Source organism: Eretmochelys imbricata, chromosome 1 (assembly GCF_965152235.1).
Source record: "Eretmochelys imbricata isolate rEreImb1 chromosome 1, rEreImb1.hap1, whole genome shotgun sequence".
In the NCBI taxonomy this organism is placed as follows: Eukaryota; Metazoa; Chordata; order Testudines; family Cheloniidae; genus Eretmochelys; species Eretmochelys imbricata.
The window spans coordinates 190074261-190086140 of record NC_135572.1 but is presented as its reverse complement, the minus strand read 5'-3'; positions in this window follow the sequence as shown (position 1 = coordinate 190086140).

Here is an 11880-nt window from a genome sequence, read left to right as displayed (position 1 = left end):
AAAGTGATGAAGTGGGAATTTTCAGAAATATTCTTATGAAGCCTACGTGTGCCTCACTTTCCTCTGCTTTGCATTGCTACCCAGTGGAGGGAAAGGGGCTAAGTCTGCTCTTGTGGGCAGCACAGGGCAAGAGGTGTGGGTGTTGTCGTGCTGTCTGGACTACACTAAATAGACCACCCTTGTCCCGGTCAACTGCCAATCATAACTGTGAAGTAGTCAAAACAAATAGTTCAAGCTTTCAGTGCTGAGGCTTGTGCATGGAAATAATGGGTTGAAAAGATTGAAAATTAATTTCCTCCCCAAACAGATAAGATCTTTTCAAGAATAAAGCTACAAATGTGTTGCTTGGAGAAACATGATTCAAAGAACTCAGAATAAAATTGTATATACACACACACACACACTGGTATTACTCATGACAGCAGTCCATTACCAAGAAAGACAGACAAAGTCATACCATTTAGGAAGCTGTTCCAACTTTGTTTATAATGGATGAAAACCCCTATGAACTTTGTCTCAGTGCATCATTATCTCCAGAGAAATCTTTCCAGCTTAAAGCAGAAGTTGTCCCTTTGGGTTTACATGAAAGCTGATGGTGCAGAAGACAAATCTTGTATTGTTCCTCTCTGTATTCTGTTTTATTGGTAGAAAAAAAATCGAATCTCCCACTGCTTTCAATCCATCTTCCTACTCAAATTAATCAATCTGAATAAAAGACAAAATTGTGTAGAAAGAGCCTGAAATTACAAGAGTTCTGATAATAAACCTCAAGATCAATAGCTGCTCACAGTTAAACTATTAACTAGGGCACAGAAAATATTGACAATGTGTATAGCTTTTATTTATTTAACAAACTCTCTCAGCAATGCTGAAAAGATTCCGCAAGCAGGTTTTTGATACTTCCACCTCTCGGAATGGAGAGGAAAACTATTTGGAATAGAACTTCCTTTCTCCAAGTAAAGAACAAGTTTAGGAATAAAAGTGGAAAGCTTAACATTAGAGCACAAGAGTAAACTATTTCTGTATCTATACTTTCCATTCATCTACCTTAGGTATTTATATGCCTCCTCCCGCACCACCCTGCCCATTAACATAGCACCTGAATGCCTCACACTCTTTAATGTAATGTGATGGGGAACTAAGGTGTAAAGAGGCTATAGGGTAACTGAGAATCAGGCCCAATATTTAAAATTAAAATTGGATATGAGATGTTCAGTGCTAGGCATAATAAAGGTCCCCATCTCTGGCTTTCCAAATCCAGATTGACCCTCCCTCAGATTGAAATAAACAAACAGAGGGACCTCCCCCACACCACAGAATCCTTCCCCTTTTCCCACTAAGCCCATCCAAAGCAGAACTACTAAAACAGCTCCTACACTGAACTAGGTTTTACACTGTCTGCTGTTCTTTGTCTACACTAGGGGGAAAAATTTCACCTTTACAATGTAACTGTTAACATATTGAAAAAGTATATGATGAACAGGGCACAGTGTAGTTTTATCTTAATTTAGCTCATCACTTTTTTCCCCTAGTGCAGACAAGTCATTAGAGGAAGGCTGCCTGGGAAGAATTAGAAAGATTTACCCCACTACTGCTAAAGAATGACAAGAGTTTCACCTCATCCTAATCCTGGAACAAAGGCCTCTAGCTGTAAACTTGGATGTAGCAGGATGGATTTATTTACAGGCACATGCTTATTCTCTTAGACCGGTGGTTCTCAATCTGGAGCCCGTAGGCGGCCCAATCAGCACAAAGCTGCAGCCCATGTGGCATCCTCAGGGCCATACAGGCAGTGGTGAGCTGGAGCCGGTTCGCACCAGTTCGCTAGAACCGGTTGTTAAATTTAGAAGCCCTTTTAGAACCGCAAAAAGAAACGGAGTACTTGTGGCACCTTAGAGACTAACCAATTTATTTGAGCATAAGCTTTCGTGAGCTACAGCTCACTTCATCGGATGCATACTGTGGAAAGTGTAGAAGATCTTTTTATACACATAAAGCATGAAAAAAGGTGCCTCTGGCTCTTAGGGGTGGGCACCCACTACGGTGGCCCACGAGACCCTCCTGCCGGGTTCTGGGGGCAGTCAGGGGACAGGGGAGGGGGCTGGATAGGGCAGGGGTCCTGGGGGAGCATCAAGGAACGCGGGGGGGTTGGATGGGGCAGGAGTCCCGGGGGGCAGGGGTGGGCAACGACCCCCTCATGGGGTGAGGAGGGAACCGGTTGTTAAGATTTTGGCAGCTCATCACTGCGTACAGGTAGTATTGCATGTGGCCCACAACGGTAAATAGGTTGAGAACCCACTGCCTTAGACCACTTCCTTTCTCTCCCCCCAACCCTGGCCCCAGAGAACTACTTGCAAATTTGCTACAGCAATTTAAATTGATTTTTTTTTTAGAAGAGTGCCCTTAAAAAATAAAAGTTTAAAACATGAGAAGTGGAGCATTTTTTTAAAAGAACTTTCTTAAAATACTGCACTTTGAAGAACATGAGAAAGCTGCTTCAAACTGTAACCGTTTTTCTTCCCTTGCCCTTGTGAATCTCAGCATGAGGCCAGCAGCTGAAATGTACACTGAGGGTTCTCAGTCTCAGAGACCAGCTGCTGCCAGTGACATTTCTGACTATTGCCTCAAAAACAGAGGGCATGGGCTGAAAAAGAAAATGGACACCTACATTTTTTTTTAAACCCTCTTTATTGTACACCTCTGTGACATCTCTATCCAGGAAGAGCCAATTTAACAGTCAGCTTTCAAATGCAGGATTCTGGTTTTCACTTTACTTCTATTTCTGTTTATCTGGAAGGTCATTCTTCCATCCTTAACCACCTACATTAGAGAGGACAAATCGTCTAACTAATTATCACCTCTTCAGCCTATGCCAGACAACCACACTCCAGGCATCTGTATCATTCACCTGGCAGTCTTCTTCAGGATTATGTAATGTTTGCTCAATGTTCCTATAGAACTAAAAAAATAAATAAATAAAAAATCAGATGAAGAGCAATACTGAAGAAAAGCCAAATGATGATCATCTAGACACTGCACATATTTGGGAAATACTTTATTACATCTTTATACCCAGAAGTATACTGTGCACTGGACAATGGGCCAAGAGGTCTCAACTAGGAGAATTGTTGCAAACTTTACCAGAAGAATCAGAATCCTTTACAGAGCCAATGTGCATTAAACACACAGTGGACCACAACTGAGCATAAAACACTATATATAAAATCAAGCAAACAGGTGTCCTGACAAAGTGTTAAAAGCAGGTTGTATTCTTTTAATTATAAGCATAAGTGTAGGCAAATGCAAAAAAATTGTGTCCATCTTCCAGATGGTGTTCTGTACAGAGATTCACGCCACCTCACGGGCAGCTCCTTGTGGCTACATCTGGGAATTAACTCTTGATCTGTCTGGCACCCTCTTCCATCAGTTGCTTGCACTGTGGCCCCATCACTCTCTGTTACTCAAGGTGCTCCCCATTCATGACTTGGACCTCTGGCCAGGTCACTATATAGTTCCCCTTCCTTGTAGGATAACAAGGTCCCATCACAGTCTCAGACAGTCCTCTGTTCAAAGTCTCCAGGTCCTGTGCCACTTTCCCAATGGCTAGTAGGAAAAACAGAGCTCACCCACTATTCTGGGTACCAGCCAACGAACCCTAAGAGTAGCAACCTAGGTCTACTTAGTCCCAGATCGTGTTGTTGTCTCTCTGGGCTCCTTCCTACCCCACCTCTCCATTGTCTTGCCTCTCTCTGGGTTTACCCCCAGAGCTTCCACTGCTCTCCATAGCTACTTCACCTCTGTAGGCCTCTTATTAAACTACCTAATCCAGCACAGGAGCCCAGGGTTTACTCTCCACCTGAATCTTCTCCTTGTTCTTGATCAACTCCCTTTCCTTCTAGGAATGGCTGCAGACCTCCTCCCTGCAGTCTCTTCATGATCTCACTTCCTGGCATGTAATCCTGTCCCAGCTCCTTCCCCAGATGATCTTCATCTGCCATTAGCCTTTATTAAGCCCTGGTTGCCCTCAAGGTTCAGTATCTAAGGTTAATTGGTCCCTTGTGGCCCACATTTATCTATTCAGGGCTTGTGTGGGAGTGGACACTAAAGTAGTGGGAATTTTCTGTAAATATTTTGTATGAATACTATGTATCTCAGTTTCCTTTATATCCCGCATGGATAACTAGGTGGTGGGGAAAGGCTGTTTATTCTTGGGCAGGCTATAACAAAAGTGTGAATGGTGCATAGATGTTTCAGGTTTGGGCCCAGGTCTATGGAGGGTCCATAGAGACAATGGCAAATCCAATCTCTGGGATGTTTGCTACTTAGGAACTAACAATGATGGAGTGCTCACCCTTCTTCCACACCAAGTAATTCATGCTTGACCAGCTGGAAACAAAGGACTGAGGAGGGTCCAGGTGGGATGGGCCCAGAAATTTGGACAGAGGAACTTGGGCAGGGGGAGACAAAGCCAGAGCCAAGGAGTAGCATTGCTTGGCTGTGGGTGACTGAAAAGGGCTATGCTGAAGCTCTCTTTTCTCTATGTTAATCAAGGACTTTCTATGCTGTGTTCCAGCTGACTAATAAAGCCTTCTGTTTTGACAACGCTGTGTGAAGGTCCTTTCAGATGCTGTCAGAGGTGCATTGCTCCCTAAAATTGTACAAGTCTCCCTCAGGGATCTACTTCAGTGTGACTCGCTGAACTGAGCTCATGGTAGGAAACAGGAATGCTGAAGGACCAGAAGTCCAGCCTAAGAAGGCAGTGAAGCCCTGGAACTTACTCCCAAGGAAGAGAAACCCCTCGGGGGGTCTCATCCACTGAAAAGGTCCCCCTGAGGCTGTTTCAAAGCTGGGTCAGAGCAACAATCCTGTGGCTCTGTGACAGCACCCCAGCACATGTCCATACCAGACATGCCAAACCTGTAGAAAAAATGCAGAAATTGGGCTTCTTTTTGACTTAATTGGCTTGTGAGTTGTTTGTTGGTTAGTATTTGGCTTGTAGTTGTGTCTTTTTTTTTTTATTGGCTCCAGGCAAGCAGGGGCCAGGGGTAAGAGGGGGAGAGAGTCAGGGGTGCACAGCGGGCCCACCACAGTCCTAGACTGCACACCGGGCAGGGGGGGCGGATCTAGTCACATAGAGTGTTGGGGTTCTTAGGGATTGGCTTGTTTTGGCCTTGTTTTGAAATGGGATTAGCTTGATTTTGGGCTTATTGTGAAAGTCAGGGTGCTTATTTACCACGTCAAAGTTGACAGCTGTGGTCCTCACACCCTTTTAAGTTAAAGCAGCTTGCTAGACAAAAGATGACAACTCCTCTGATTCTCTGCAGGTCAGCTACTCAAACTACTTCAGACCACAGCGTAGGGGAGAAGATTGCATTCAAGGAAAAAGGAGCCTTCATGCAGAGGGCGCTGCCAAGGGTATCCTTCACTTTAACACAAAGGGGTTCCTGCTCCAGTACCTCCATAGATCTCCCGCTGTGGCAATATAGCATGGGGAAAGGTAAGAGTGAGAGTCTCAGCCTCATTTCAGCCCCTTTACATGAAATGAGTCGGTGAGAATTTCCAGGGCAGGGGAACTGAGAAAGAACAGCCACAGAATGTCCAGCGTATTTCTTGCAAGTCCTGGCAGAGGAGACATGCCAGGAAGGAACAGATATGTCATGGGTGGGGCCACAGCATGGAGCACTACAGCGATTCTGTGTGGCACGGCTACCCATAGGAAGCTGCAGACAGGTTTCCATAATTTAGCTTATGGAAGTTACTTTACATAACTCTGGCCCCATGGAGCAGTCAAGGATCTGGAGGGCACAAAAGTGGCTTAAAGCCACATTAGCCTCCTTTCCTCTGTAGGCTGCAAGTTCTATACTTTGCCTCTCAGAGGCACATCATAAATACTTGGCCTACAGTCTTTACTGTTCATGTCACCTTATTGATTAAAGGGACACTGCTGAAGGTAATTATCCCTACTTTGAAGATAGCACTTGTAAAAATTTGCTTCAGTGAGTGTGGAAAAGGTGTTAGTTCTCTACAGTAAATGTGATACAGTTTTAGCAAACCTGCAGGACAGCTTTTCAGCAATAAACATATTGTGTGAGGTTTCTTCACAACGATGGGGTCATGCATGCATTTCACTCACTGATTCTGCCACTTGGCTCTTGCAGGGAATCTGCAATATTAAAATATACAGAAATCTTGCAGTCTGACCCACTCTGAGTCATGCCCATCTCAGTTCACTCCCCAGTATAAAGGAGACTGGTAGCATTATAATAATACCAGTAGCAGTAAAGTACTTTGAGATCTACTGCTGAAAAGTGCTAGGTATATTGAAACTGACATGAGTATAATAATTTCAGTATAACAAAATAAAAACTGATTCATTGTAACCACCCCTTGAAGCTTACGCCAAACACTGCAATCTTGGCAGGAGTGGCTGTAGGTAGATATTGTAGGTTACCACCATACATTCAGATCCAAAATATATGGCCACACATACACAGTGGCCTGCAAAATACCTTCATGACAGTTCAATACAAAACTAAATTACCGTATTTTGGAAAAGGACCCACACATTACAGAGCAAGAAAGAATTATTCCTATTCCAAATCTTAACAGTAGTTGTTGCAATGTATGTTATCCCAATGTACCTTTAAAATAGTTCTGCAATTAAGATGTGGCCAGCCAACATACAAATAAGATACAGAACAAATTATAACCCAGATCAAAGACAGCCCCAATCTGAGGAAGAGATCAGCCTTAGCAGGTAGTATTTATCCAACCAAAATTTAACAGATTTTAGCTTTGTGTGTGTGTGCATGCATGCGTGTGCTACTTACTGACACCTTAAGGAACAAAACAGTCCTAGTTGTGAGACAGTACAATTGACTGCAGTGATTCCTTAACATCAGTCAAAATACATAGGCCACTTTCATAAAGCAAGATGCTTAAAAGCTGTGGTCTTAGAAATGACACACCAGAGAATATTTCCTTCTTTCAGCATGTTTAATCCCCATTAACAGTAATAGGAGCTAAGCATGCATCAAAGGATAATATACATTGAGGAGTTAATATATTTTTGCCATTATGGCTAGAGATCCCCAGAAGGATTGTACAATGTAGCTGTCAGTTGCTAGATTTGTTCCAGAGTTTAAATCATTTCTATGGATGGATAAAGCATAGCTAAATGTGGTTACTTAAGATAATAGTTTATACCTAATCAGAGAAACAATGCACAGTTTTCCAACTATTGTGCATGACAAACATTTTATTTTTGTTCTGCTTTTGTCTCCTGATCTCAGCCTCATTCTAATAGCAGTAACACAAGCCTCAAATGTAGTAATAAAAGAAAAATAACTAGGTAACAACTAAATAAGAAGACTAGACAGCTTCATTCAAGGAAGCATGTGTATGGTATCAGTTTCTTTTCCATGAGCTTAAAATTTCAATGACAGGTTTTTGTTTTATCATCAGAGGAAGGGGTCAGAACTTACCAGCATAGAAGAGAAAGGTGTCATTAAATCTCCTAAAAGTTTTGGATTTATTTTATTTAGAAAAAAAGTTGAGGGTGATTCTTCATGACTGAAAAGGACACAGGAACTGGAACAGACAGTTAGGGTACATCTATACCACTACAAAGGACCCATGGCACTGAGTCTCAAAGCCTGGGTCAATCAATGCAGGCTCAGAATGTGGGGCTAAAAATAGCAGTGCAGATGTTTGGGCTTAGGTTGGAACCTGGGCTCTGAGACCCAGCCCAAGTGGGAACATCTACATGGCTATTTTTAGCCCTGCAGCCTGGGTCCTGCAAGCCCATCTCAATTGACCCAGGCTCTGAGAGTTGGTGCTGTGGGTTTTTCTTTGTAGTGTAGACATACCTTTAGAAGCTGGGAGTTTCAGAGGGAGTTAAGTGGCTAAATCCCATTGAAATTAGATGTGGTTTGGGTAGAAAAGTCCAAATAAATGATTCTTCAGTTCTTTGGTTGACATGAAAAACATTTTAGTTTTTTTTGTTTGTTTTGCATAAAATCCAAAGTGAAAATATTATGGTTTTCCTGCTGAAACAAAAAAACCCACAACATTGGTTTGGGTTGAACTAAACCTTTAGTTTAGTTTCTGCATAATTTTAATTGTGCTTTTATTAAAAGCAAATGAAATCTGGAAACACCATTCACAAAGTCAAAGGCAGCAGCCACCTTTTAGCCAACAGCACAGTGGCTTGGCTAGGACACTCACCTATGATGTGGGAGACCTAGATTCAAGTTGCCTGATATGTAGCGGGAACTTCAATGTGGGTCTTTCACCTCTCAGGGGAGTGCCCTGTGTGGCGGGATCCCTCCAGGGTGCAGTCTGGGACTGTGGGACCACTGTAACCCCTGAACTCTCTCCAGCCTGGGCCGTCTCTCACAACGCCTGCTAGTGACCGGCAGCAAAGCCCTCCAGGTGCTGTTATCACTCAGCACAACCGCATCTGGAGCCCCACACCCGCTATATTGCATGAATGCTCTCAGAGCCACTCATGAATCACACAGAGAACAGCAGCAGAGCCAAATCCCCTGCCCCAGCTCCCAGCACTGTACAAGATGAGCAATGCAGATGTATTAATTGGTTCACCACTTCATCAATGGAACGTGGATATACACCAGCCTTTGCAAAACCTGAGCAGATTTACCACACACTTCAGGCAAATTTACTGGTAAAGATAAACAATTAAAGAAGTTTATTGATTACAAAAGCTAGATTTTAAGTGATATTAAGTGATAGGCAAAAAGTCAGAGTTAATCACCAAAAGAAAATATAAGCACACAGTATAAACTCTCAACCCTATTAGACTGGACAATATCTAGATTAAGCAGTTTTTTCTCACCCCACTGGATATCACAGTCCTACTATACAGATTTGTCCCTTAAATCTGGGCCAGTCTCCTCTGTTGGAGTCATCAGTCTTCTTCTCAGTGTCTTTGTTACTTGTAGCATAGGTGGGGGCAGGAGAAAGGCCCCACATGTGGCCACTGTGCCTCTTTTATACCCTCAGTCCATGTGTTTGGAAAACACAAGTTCAGGCATGTCTGGGTGGGCATTGCTGAGTCTCCAGGCAAGGCTGAGCAATTCTCCTGGTGTGGCCTCATACGGGTAAGTCATTGAATTGTAGTTCCTTTGCTGGATAATGGCTGTTGATGGGTTGTTTCACACCCCGCCCAGGCACTGATTATTTTTCTTGTTGTCGTCTCTGAGGAGCTAATATCTAGCAGAATCCCCAATTTACAGTATGTTTTAGTGACTATCATATAACACATAACATAACACATTAATGATACACACATATGGATAGAGAAATGACTTTCAGCGGATCATAACCTTTCCCCTGATGTCACACCCTGATCACTGGGCTATGGTGCATTCTAGGATGGTGTCGTGGGGCAAGTACAGCCCATCACCCTTTGGGGTGGGGAGAAGGGTATTCTAGCCCCACAGCTGAGTTTGAATGACCATCCCTAGCCTCAGGGCAGTTTGGCCCAGTGGCTGGAGTTGATAATGGCTGTCCTTCCTGGCAGGGCTGCACAGCCCAGTGGCCAGAGGGGAAGTGGGCCCCTACCATGGGTGAGTGGCTGCCTGGGTAGGGGGATCTGAGCCCTCCCTGCTCCACCGGGTCCCAACCCAGAGCCCTGTTAGGGGCAATAGTGACTAATTCAGCAGGGATCTGTCTGAAACAAGCTGCCTTCATCCTGGTTGCACAACGGGACCAATGTCTAATTCCCCTGGGTTACTTCCTACCGTGCCTTCCAGTGTGGTTGCCTGTATGTCTCCTGGGCTCTTGGGTCATCTGCTTGCAAAGCTCCTGGCGACTCCATCCCCTCTTGGGCCTCCACAGGCAGCTGGGTGTCCACCTAGGCCTCAGCATGCTTGGCCTCCATGATCTGGGGCTCCAGTAGCTCCCAGAAGGGAGCTTGCAATCTGCCTCCTCTCTCCTTGGCGGTCAGTCCTGACTGATCTGGGCTGCTACCTTTTATACTGAGGCTCCAGTTCACTCATACCTAGCAGAGGTGAGGGGCGTCACTTCCTCTACCAAACATGTGGGGTTACCTCCTTCTCCAGTGCGGGGCAAGTACAGCCCATCACAGATGAGTCTCTCTTATTCGCTCCTGTGTAAGCTGTTCCACTTTGTATGAAATACTTAAATATTCACTTTGTGAGAGAGAGAGAGAGAGGCTGAATGGGTGACTCTATATTCTAGTGATTAGGAGACTCACCTGGATGGGCGGACATCTGGGTTTCAGTCACTTCTCCAATGACTATTAAAATAATTTTATACAGAGTGGAAGACCTTCCACAGGAAAGATTGAGAAAGCCCCAACCCAGAATAGTCTATAGACTGGGAGGTTACAGCACTGACATGGGAGGTAGGAGACCCAACTTTGAGCCCTTGCTCCACATCAAGCAGAGTGGGGATTTAAAAACTAGGCTTCCTGAATGCTCTAACTACAGCACACAAGGGAACACCCCTAGTTCTGTGAATATAGCCCAAAATATTCTATTTATTTATATTTGGCTGAAACTATTTGGCAAATTCATGTCAAATTAGTGAACAGTTTCAGTTGACTCAAAACTGCATTTTGTGTTGCATAAAGTATTAATCCAAAATATTTGCCCAGTACTAGTTTGGTGCACCTACTTCCTCTTAAGCTCCTTTGACACTTGCAGCCTGAATGCCCATGAGTAAAATAAAAAGGAGATAAGGGAAAATTTTCCAGGGGAACCTGAGGGATTTAATATTGATTTTCAAAGGGACGTGTATTCCAAAAACCCTTAGATGTTTTCAAATCCCTTCTCCAACTCAAATTATGATTTATTTAAATTTATGCAGTTCTGGGGTGTAATATACTCAGAAGGTGCCATCTTGCTTGTGGGCAATTTGAGTACCTCCTTGCCCAGACACTAGCCTTAAGTGTGATGGCGTAGTTCAACAATACTTTAAGTCCCTAATTTTAATATGTTCAATATCACTATTCAGAAGGCGAAGTATGAAGTAACAATTGCCAGAAGAAGCATCATTAAGAAGCTGGATGAAACTGAAAACCCCATGGACTTGAGTCACTGAGGTCAGATGTATTAGGAAATAGCAAAATTGCAAAATTTAAAGTTTTATAACATTATTTAAATGTAAGCTACAAATCATAATGAAACACAGAAGGATTAAAATCCTGAAAAAATAACAAGACAGACAAGACATCAGGATGGTGATAACCCAGCTGGGAATTGCAGCTCTAAAGCTCATCAGCTCCATTACCAAGTGTTAGCGATTCATTTTGAAAGAGGCTTTGCTAACTCCAAGGACTTGCATCAAATCCTAGTGATTGATCCCTCTCCACTGTACCCTAGTCTCACCAAATTGTACATTTCATCTCTCTCAGATTGCCTCCCTTTCCCTTACTCTAGTCCTTTCTCCCAAACCCCATCCATCCTCCTGTATTCCAGTCTCTCACCTCTGATTCTCCACCCCCTCCAGACAACAGTTTTTTCCCCTCCATTTTGAAAGGGCACAGGTCTGTTCACCCCTGCCCTTCTCTTCTCAGTGTGATGGGGAATCCGTTTAGCTTTCCATTTCTGTGGCTGGTGCAGGAGGCAAAGGCTCATCAGTGAAAACAGCAAGAGGAAAATCCTACTGGCTTTGTGTCTGTGCTGAGGAGGGTAGAGCACTTCCAATCCTGCTGAGCTGCTAATAGGTGGCTTAACCAGAATGGGAAGACTGAATGCTGGAGGATTTGAAGAATTGCTGGACAATTCCTCCCGCCCTTCAATTGTTAACTGTTCCCCATGCACAAGGGGCTGTCCACACACTTGCTGAAATATGGGGCGACATCACCCTCTACCCCACTCCACCTTAAAATTA